Source organism: Bactrocera latifrons, unplaced genomic scaffold (assembly GCF_001853355.1).
Source record: "Bactrocera latifrons isolate USDA-ARS-PBARC rearing strain unplaced genomic scaffold, ASM185335v1 scaffold_95, whole genome shotgun sequence".
Classification (NCBI taxonomy): domain Eukaryota; kingdom Metazoa; phylum Arthropoda; class Insecta; order Diptera; family Tephritidae; genus Bactrocera; species Bactrocera latifrons.
Genome location: NW_017537656.1, coordinates 655,103 through 663,729, shown reverse-complemented (window position 1 = coordinate 663,729; position 8,627 = coordinate 655,103). Strand labels below are relative to the sequence as shown.

General features: G+C 34.7%; 1 protein-coding gene across 4 annotated transcripts in view; it reads right to left on the bottom strand.

The window, feature by feature from the left end:
• Nucleotides 1-8,187, bottom strand: part of LOC108977740 (battenin-like) — a 22,441-nt gene extending 14,254 nt beyond the window's left edge. The window contains exon 1 of one of the 4 annotated variants that reach the window (XM_018947599.1): nt 8,143-8,187. The gene's annotated coding sequence lies outside the window, so the exon portion shown is untranslated. Of the gene's footprint in view, nt 1-135; nt 511-8,115 lie in introns of those variants that run through there. The other 3 variants (XM_018947601.1, XM_018947600.1, XM_018947598.1) reach the window with 3 other exon arrangements.
• Between the last annotated feature and the right edge of the window lie 440 nt (nt 8,188-8,627).

Sequence of the window (8,627 nt, the reverse complement as noted above, 5' to 3'; positions counted from 1 at the left end):
ATTTAAACATTTTTATTAAAAATACTTTTATTATAATTTTTCTGTGTATTATGGTAACATAAAATAAACAAATTTTTCACGAACTCAATTTTTTCAATAAAAATATTAACTGTTTGAAAATTTCTTGAGACTTACCAGAAAATTAATATTTCAAACAAAACTTGTTTAGCAAAATTCTATTTTAGACTTGTTCCAATATGTTTTAATTAATACTTTGTTTAATCTTTTTTTAATATGTAAGAATTTTTTTACTGTATTTATGCACTTGTATAACTTTTCTTCCTTTCAGAAATATGTATATTTGACGCAGCTGCTGCTATTACGAAATTTTTTATTTTTTTTATTTTATTTATAACTTTTAACAAATTGCACTATGCTACAGTTCAGAATAAATCACTTCATAAACTTGTGCGCGCAAGTTACTCAATACTTCAGCAACTTTAAGCGTTTCGCGTTTTGCGCTTTGCGTCTTGAACGAGCTGCTAGCCGCCAGCAACTAAGCTCACCGCCAAAAACGCGCAGCGAAATGGCATCGCAATCGGTGAATGATTGAATACGACAGAAAAAAAAAGAAACACAAAACAAAAACAAAGAGAACAAACAATGGGAACCAAAGGAAAAAATTAAAAAAAAAAAGCCACAACTATCGACAATAAAATTTAAGCGATTGCAGTTCAATACACAAGTGTACCATTAAAAAAACGTTTATGCAAAAAACAACAACAAAATACTACAAATAATTTGTTTTTTTAGTCACTCGCAGGTTCTGTGCGGGCCGCCACAGTTCAGCACGTTTTAGCGATCGCTGCCCTGACACTTGTATTTATTTGTGCAGGTTGTCGTGCTTGTTGTTGCTCTCGTCACCGATCCACTCTGAAAGTGCAGCCAAAGCACGAGATCTCGCACATCGCCAACCAAAAACCAAATTGTCGCCTATCAGCACACAAAAAGTTCAGAATATTTTAAAATTTTATTTAAAAAACGAACGCACAAATTAACAAAAATAAAATTAGAACAAAGCAAAAACGTGAAACGAGCGAACACTCGGCCGATCTTTACTCTGCAGTCGTTATTTTTCGATTTCATTTTAATTTTATATTTTTTAAGGTTTCGTGTCTGCGGATTGCAATCAATGCAGCCGCAACATGTGTTTATTGCTTGTTTTTGTTGTTGTTGTTGTTGTTGTATATTTGGTGTACACACATATACATATGTACATATATGTATATCTTGGAGTGGCCAACGCTGATTGGCTGTTTGTTGCGCGGTTGTTTGGGGGCCAACTTTCTGGTTTTTTCATAAATAAAAATTGCCGAAAATTGTTGTTGTTGTTGACAAAAATGCGGTGGCTATTAAATGTCATTAAACGCACGTGCAGATCACTTGACTTCAAAACTGGTTTGCGACTTGTTATGCGCATGCATTTGCCGGCGATTTTATGTTACTGTATAAATACATATGTATGTATATTTGTTAACATATTATACATGAAAGTATGTATGTATAACATATTATACATATGTATGTATTATATATTAAACGTTATCTTTGTGCTTTTGATGCTTTCCTTTTTATTATAATTGTTTTTTACTTTTGTGCTTGCAGCATATTTTAGCTTTATTACAATTATATGTTATTATTTTTGTTTTTGTGCTTGCATTAAGTCTGATAAATTATTCCTCTCATCTCTGCATGAGAAATTTACAATGAGGAATTGCTTAAACGAATTGACAGGTTCGTCATGTTGCTGAACATTAATGGAACCCTTGGGTTCAATGAACTTGAAAATATTTTTTTATTTTTTTGTGTGCAAAAACAATGAATGCGGACTTATGCAACTTTATAAAGGGTGATCCGTTTCGAGGTTATCAATCTTTTGACAGAAAAAACACAGAAATTTTAAATATAATGAAGAATGCTTATTATCAATCGCTACAACATTCTTTCATTTACTTTTTGAAGATTAACTGTATCAAATGTTGGCCACAGCTACGTCTCAGACTTTCGATGATTCGTTTGATTGTTAACCAAATGTCGTCGCGATCGCAAGCTTCAATTCAGGCATAAATTAGTCGATCGCTATTGATAATTATCTTCTCACCGACATCATTTTTGAAGAAATATGGACCGATGATTCCAGCGAGCCATGATCCATACCAAACCGTTGTTTTTCCAATCCTTTCAGGTTGGTATTTGTCTCAAACGCGGCAATTTTACTTGCTTGCATCGCTGAACAAAATTTGGCTCGGAAACGTCGGATATTCTTGGTATCTTTCAACAGCACGTAGAATGAAGCTATGTCGCTTGGGAAGGTCGAACGACTTCAGTTCTTGCACAATTTTACAATTTAAGATCTAAACGTAAAATGTCCGAAGCCGTTCCATACGTCAGTCTGAGTTGCTGCGAATGGCGTCGAATCAGCTCTCCACGGTCTTCGTGTACACTCTCTGTTAAGGCGGCAATATTTTCTTCACTCCATGCTGGATATGGTCTATTCGGTCGAATATTGTCTAATAATGAATGCTGGGTCTCAAGGCGATAGGTTTTTAACGAATCACGTCTTGGTGCGCTTAACTTTCTACTACGAAGCACAAATTATCGTGATCGCGTATTTTCAGATGGTCGATTGAACGTGAAAAGATGAGCTGGGAAAATAGGTATCCAAACACAGATCGCGTGGCTCATGTACATAAAAAGAAGTTATAGTTGCGATGATTAACGCGTTTGTTCACACTTCATATGTAGCTGAACCGTGATACCACTCTACAACAAAAATTAATGCTTTTTAAGTGCAAACTGAAGAAATTTATGCGCCATTTCGGGACTACATGCAACCACTGAAATGCAACAGCGACTCCTGTAGTAGCGAAACAGTGGACGGACGAGCTCGGACGAGCTCGGACGATTACGAAAAGTGATCTATCGGCTGAAAAGAAGATGGCCAACTTTTCCAAGGATTTACGACGTCGTCGATTTGACGTCGTCGTCGGGAGAAATGTCATCTTTTGCCAAATAAAGAGTGTTCTTCACTCTTGACAATGCCATCCAACATCTAAGATGGGCGAATTAGGTAAGAAAAAAGCATTCTCATCCACCAAAACACGATTTGAGTTCATACAGCCTTTTTGGTTTCCTTTTGCCACATTTCGTAAGAAGTTAAGAACTGTTACTTCTGTTTAAAAATACAACTGTTATTCTTATCTAAGTATGTAGAAAGAAAATATACGTCTGCACACATGTACTTATATATTATATAAAATAAATATCTCTATCCGCTCAGACATCTCAATGGCAACGCAGTTAACATCTGTACAAAGTACGCAACAACAATCGCTCATCGAAAGCAATAAAAATCAAAGATTAACAACAACAATTAACGCACGTAAGAGAATGATAGCCATACACAACGAACTGTAGAGCTGATGAACGCTTTGCCAAGATCGTTGATTGAGATTCACGTGCCAAGAAGCAGGCGATCGTGCAGCAAAACAACAGCGTAAATGTAACTGTCACAATATCAAGTGAGAGCTATTTTTATACTTTTTGTACACACACAGATACACATGTGTATGTATGTATGCATAAAAGCGTAAACACAAATATGTGCGTAACAAATGAAAACATTTCACGCGACTGTAGATGCAATTGAACGCCACTTAATGACAATCAGAAGTAAATAAATAAATAATCGACTGAGTTGGACCTGCAAAACGATCTGTCGCGAGTAAAATTCCGCGCGCAATCGTTTTGAAATATAAAGAAAGTGCGTGCAGATGTGTGTTTGTGGGTGTGTAAGTGCTTGCATAAGCTTTTGTAGCGTGTTATTGTTGTATTTAATCACGTTTTGCTCGTTAGCGTGAAGCGTGTTCAACAGTGCCCACAATTGATAGTTTAAAATAAGGGCAGAGAGTATATAATATTATATATAGTCATATTTAAATATTAACATGAGCAAAATATAAAGTAAGTCAAGAAAATAAACAGTCGTCGCATTCGAAGTCGTAAATAAACTCGTCTATCTTAGAACCAGCATTACCAGTAACAAAAACGTCAGCCTCGAAATCCAACGCAGAATAACTCTTGCCAACAGGTATCACTTCGAACTGAGTAGGCAATTGAGAAGTAAAGTTCTCTCTCCATGAACAAAGATCAAACCTTACAAATCACTCATCAGCCCGTCCTGTCATGGACGATAAAAACATCTGATGAGTCGACGTTATGAGTTTTCAAGAGAAGTTTTCATGACGGAGGAAGCAGAGAAAGAGGAAGACCTCCACTATCAGTTGAAGAGATCAGGTGAAGAAGGACCTGACTGCACTTGGAACTTCCAAACAGTGAAAGGGAAGTAAGACTCGCGTGCTGTTATACTAATAAGCGTTAACTTGGCCAATAAAGAAGAAGAAAGTAATCGATGATTAATTTGGAAAATTCTTTATTCTCGTGAGCCGATCTATACGAAAACGTCTGAAAAAAGATGCCTGGCTGTGAAGAAGACCCTTTGCTTGAATTTGCGTCAAATCCAAAAACATAAAAGGAAAATACCTAATATTACTAATAGTTGAATATAAGTAATGATCGAAAGTTTAGTCATCATTATTGTTATTGACAAAATTACGGTTTCCCAAAAATAGTAGTTCTTTGGAAAAAAGTGTGTACATCAGAGTGGTTCAATAACTATCGAAAATCCTATTCCTTCAATCATTAACTGTATCTAAGAAGATCGTGTGAAATTTTCAAGACGATCGGTCTATTCAGTTCTGAGAAATTTTCTCACAGACTTCAAAAGGCGTTTTGAGCGTTTTGGAGGTTTAGTTTAGTTTGAAGGTAAGTAATCGTCATACAGGTCGACAACGCTGATATCTTGGTTTTATAGATTTTGTTAAGATTTTTTAAGTTCCGCTGGTGTGTGGAAAGCTTCTGCGCCACTCTCCTTTCGTATGGTGTGATTTGGAACTTTCTTTTCCAAAAAAAACCTTGAGTATGTGGTCTAATTTTTTCACCAGTGCCCTACTTTTTCAGCTATGCCCGAAGGTTCTTGTAGAAATTCATATAATGCCCCCAAACTTGCAATTAATTCTGCTGTAGAGCTTACCACTGCAATGACAATTGTTGTTTGTAGCGGTCCACTACTTCACCCAAACTTGATTTAACCTTGAATCATTATATAATAAATTGTATTCCTATTCCTATTCTTATTCAAGGTACACTAATTATAAAAAATCGATATCCTTTTGCAGTCTTTAACCAACATCATTGCTATGGAACATTTTTTGATTCCAACTCTGTGCTGACTATAAGTATGTATTATAAAACAATAAAATACAAAGCACTTAAACAATTTCATAATTTTTATCAGCAAATTTAATATAACAGTATACTTATAAAACATCCTACATCATCAGCCATCCACTGATTTCCCGAAAACGTTCTGTCATATGCTGACTTGCTGAATCTGAAATCAATATTTTGTGGAAGAAAGCAATTCTTGAGCTTATCACCCGCAGTGAGTTGGAGCGGAACTCATATTCATCTGTGACCTCATAAAAATCGCGTGAGTTTAAAATTGTTTTATTTTCCTATGGAAAAAATCCTCATATTTTTTATAAATATAAGACCAATAAAACCGCCACATAAACGCTATAGAAAATTTATAATCTATTGTTTGTTGATTTCAGACAGACGGAAATGTTTTTATTCGAAAATATGTTTACTGCATACATAAAGTTAATGAAATTAGTACCTAGTGACAAGCAACTTAGGTTCAATGTCCAATTAGGTTTTAATGCAGCTGCAAGAGGCACGGAATCTGATGAAATGGGTTGCTTAGAGTAGAAAATTTTTTGAATTTTTATGGTCCGAAAAAGTATGCTATGGACTCTGTAACATGAAGCCGGCACGATGCGGACGTGATAGGCTCAAAGACTTGTATTTTTATTTGTATTGCCCCAACACTTGTATTTTTATTACTTAATATTTTACTATTTAACTAAAAGTCTTCATATAGAGTGAATGTATAGTAAGTACTTTCCAAGCAGAGTACACCTTATCAGAAGTCAATCGAATAGTTTTTCCTACAATCTTAATCACTATTGTTAAAAAAAGTATAAAAGCCTACAATGAACACGTGCTTGCTCTATAAAATGGACACAAATATTTTCTTTGATTACACTTGTATTTATCTAAAACAGCAATTTGTCGAGTGTATTTATTTAACTATAATAAAAAAATCACTTGAAATGTACATTTTGTATTTTCGCCAATTACTTCTTTGAATTATAGCACGATTTCGATATTGAATTGATATAGTAAAGATTTTGTCGAATATGTCCAAAAATATATTCTTGTAGAATGTAGATTATATGTAATTGTACGTCGGTGTGCACAAGCAATAAAATATTAAGTAAGGTTCAAAGAATAAGCACTTTCATTGAGAATTTTGTTACAGTTACATTTTTTTTTTTTTTTTTGAAATATTTTTAAAACCATGCAGGCTCCAAATTTGGATTTTTCCATGCATTTTACACTCGTAGAAAATATAGTCAGTCCTATATAAAACCTATTTCAAGGATTGTTCATAGGGGCAAGGTAACCTGGAGTAAATCAATAGCCTCTTTTTGACAGATCACGCTCGGGTAGTGTCAAGCTGTCATGTTATTTTTTGTTCAGTATTGCTTGGCATTTCATAATGGGAATACTTACGAATGAGCAACGTTTAGCAAACGTTCAACTGCTTTACAAAATTTCAAGTTCTATAAATAGTTAACCTAATCGGCCTACTAAGCGTACTATTTGCAATACCATCACCCATCTTGAGATCCAGCATTCAATATAGAATAATATTCGTCCGAATAAACCACGTCCAGCAGGCAGAGAAGAAGATATAGCAACCGTAGATTCGGCGCCGTTCGCAGCAACTCGGACTGGCGTATGGAACGACTTGGTTTCTTCAAAAGCTATGCTGATGAGAACGGCGACATTCGGTTTCAACAAGCTGACGGTTATTCCCACACATCTTATCAATCAATGGATGTGTTGAGAAAATACTTCGGTTGGCAGATAATTTCAAGTTTTTCGCCAGTCGATTGGCCACCGAGATCATTGAAATTTGGACTCAACGAATGGATCATCATCACACATTGCTTCGGCCAACATTTGAATGAGATAATCTTCAAAATAGAAATGACAATAAAGTAGGGAACCTCAAAATTAATCACCCTTAATGTTTGCATACATTTTTATTGAGATGCTTGTTGAAATGTTAATTACCATTGACGAAATTTTAAACAATTAATTCCATTAATACAATTAACATAAGTCTCTCAGCTCATACATCGTAAATGTCAAATCACACTCCTCAAGGGTGGTTTCACACGATCTTGCAGGCCACGCCACATGTCCACGATTGGAGATATGCACTCCTTCCATAACTTGATAGCTTTTTTATACCGTCGTCTACATGTACATTCTCTAATTCAGGCACGAAAAGTGAGTAATCTTGATTGTAAAGAGTTCCCTATAGATTGCAACATTATGGCCGGCTTCATTTGTGAATAAATATGGAAAAACTGATCACCACTGCTTATAAATCACACCAAATAGTAACTTTTTGTGAATGTAACTCTTTATAAGGCCGCAAACTAAGATTCTTCTACAAAATAGCAGCAATAGCGTATTCGGTACGCACTGTATGGTGTGTCTGAGAATGTTTATTAGTCACTGTTGTAAGAGTAGCGCAAAACCAATACATGGTTGCTCGAATTACCGATTCTACCTGGCACTTATGTCAAATAGTTAATAAACTTGCACAATTTGCAAGCGTTGTTCCGGAGTGAGTCTTTTCATTATTAAATAACAAATCAAACTGAGTATAAATCAAGTAACAGCTGTAAAAAAGTCAGCTTTAAAAGAGGTATTGCCGCATTAAAACCCACACATCTAAAAATACCACCCTTAGAAATGAACTTTCGTATTAAAATAAGAAACCAAACATTTTAAATCTGTTTTTCCTTGTAATCACATTTGATTTCAAGTACATGATTTGCTTTTTGGTACTAACTATAATTGTTTGTAATACTTTGTATTGTTTAAAAATCTAATGTAAACATTTTTACCTACTAGTATTTACCATATGGTTACACTCACAGGTTTTTATAATATTTCGCTACTCAACTCACTTCACCGATTAAGTAAAACTAACTAACTGTTGTTTAAAACAAAATTTGCCACACAATTTAAAATAAAATAAAACAGATCGTATACATAAAGATACAAGTCTATAGCATAAGAGTTGGAAAATGAGTACATGCCCTGCAGAGAAAATAAATCAAATCAAAACAATAACAAGCACTTAAATAGTGATCATTTAATCATAAATAAATACTATGTAGTACTTATGTTAATACTTTAACAAATATTATTGTTAGAAAAGGTGAATAGGATAGTGAGTTCTCGTTTTAGCAGTAGACCGCTTTGCAAACTACTCAAAGACCTGTGTATTCGGTTCGCTAAACTTTAAATATTGGCGAATCGAACAGGTAACTGGTGTAATTACAAACTACTTGTTTAAACGAAAGAAAATGGCAGGACGAACTATTTTATCATTTATAAGACGTTCGTACTCGCCATGT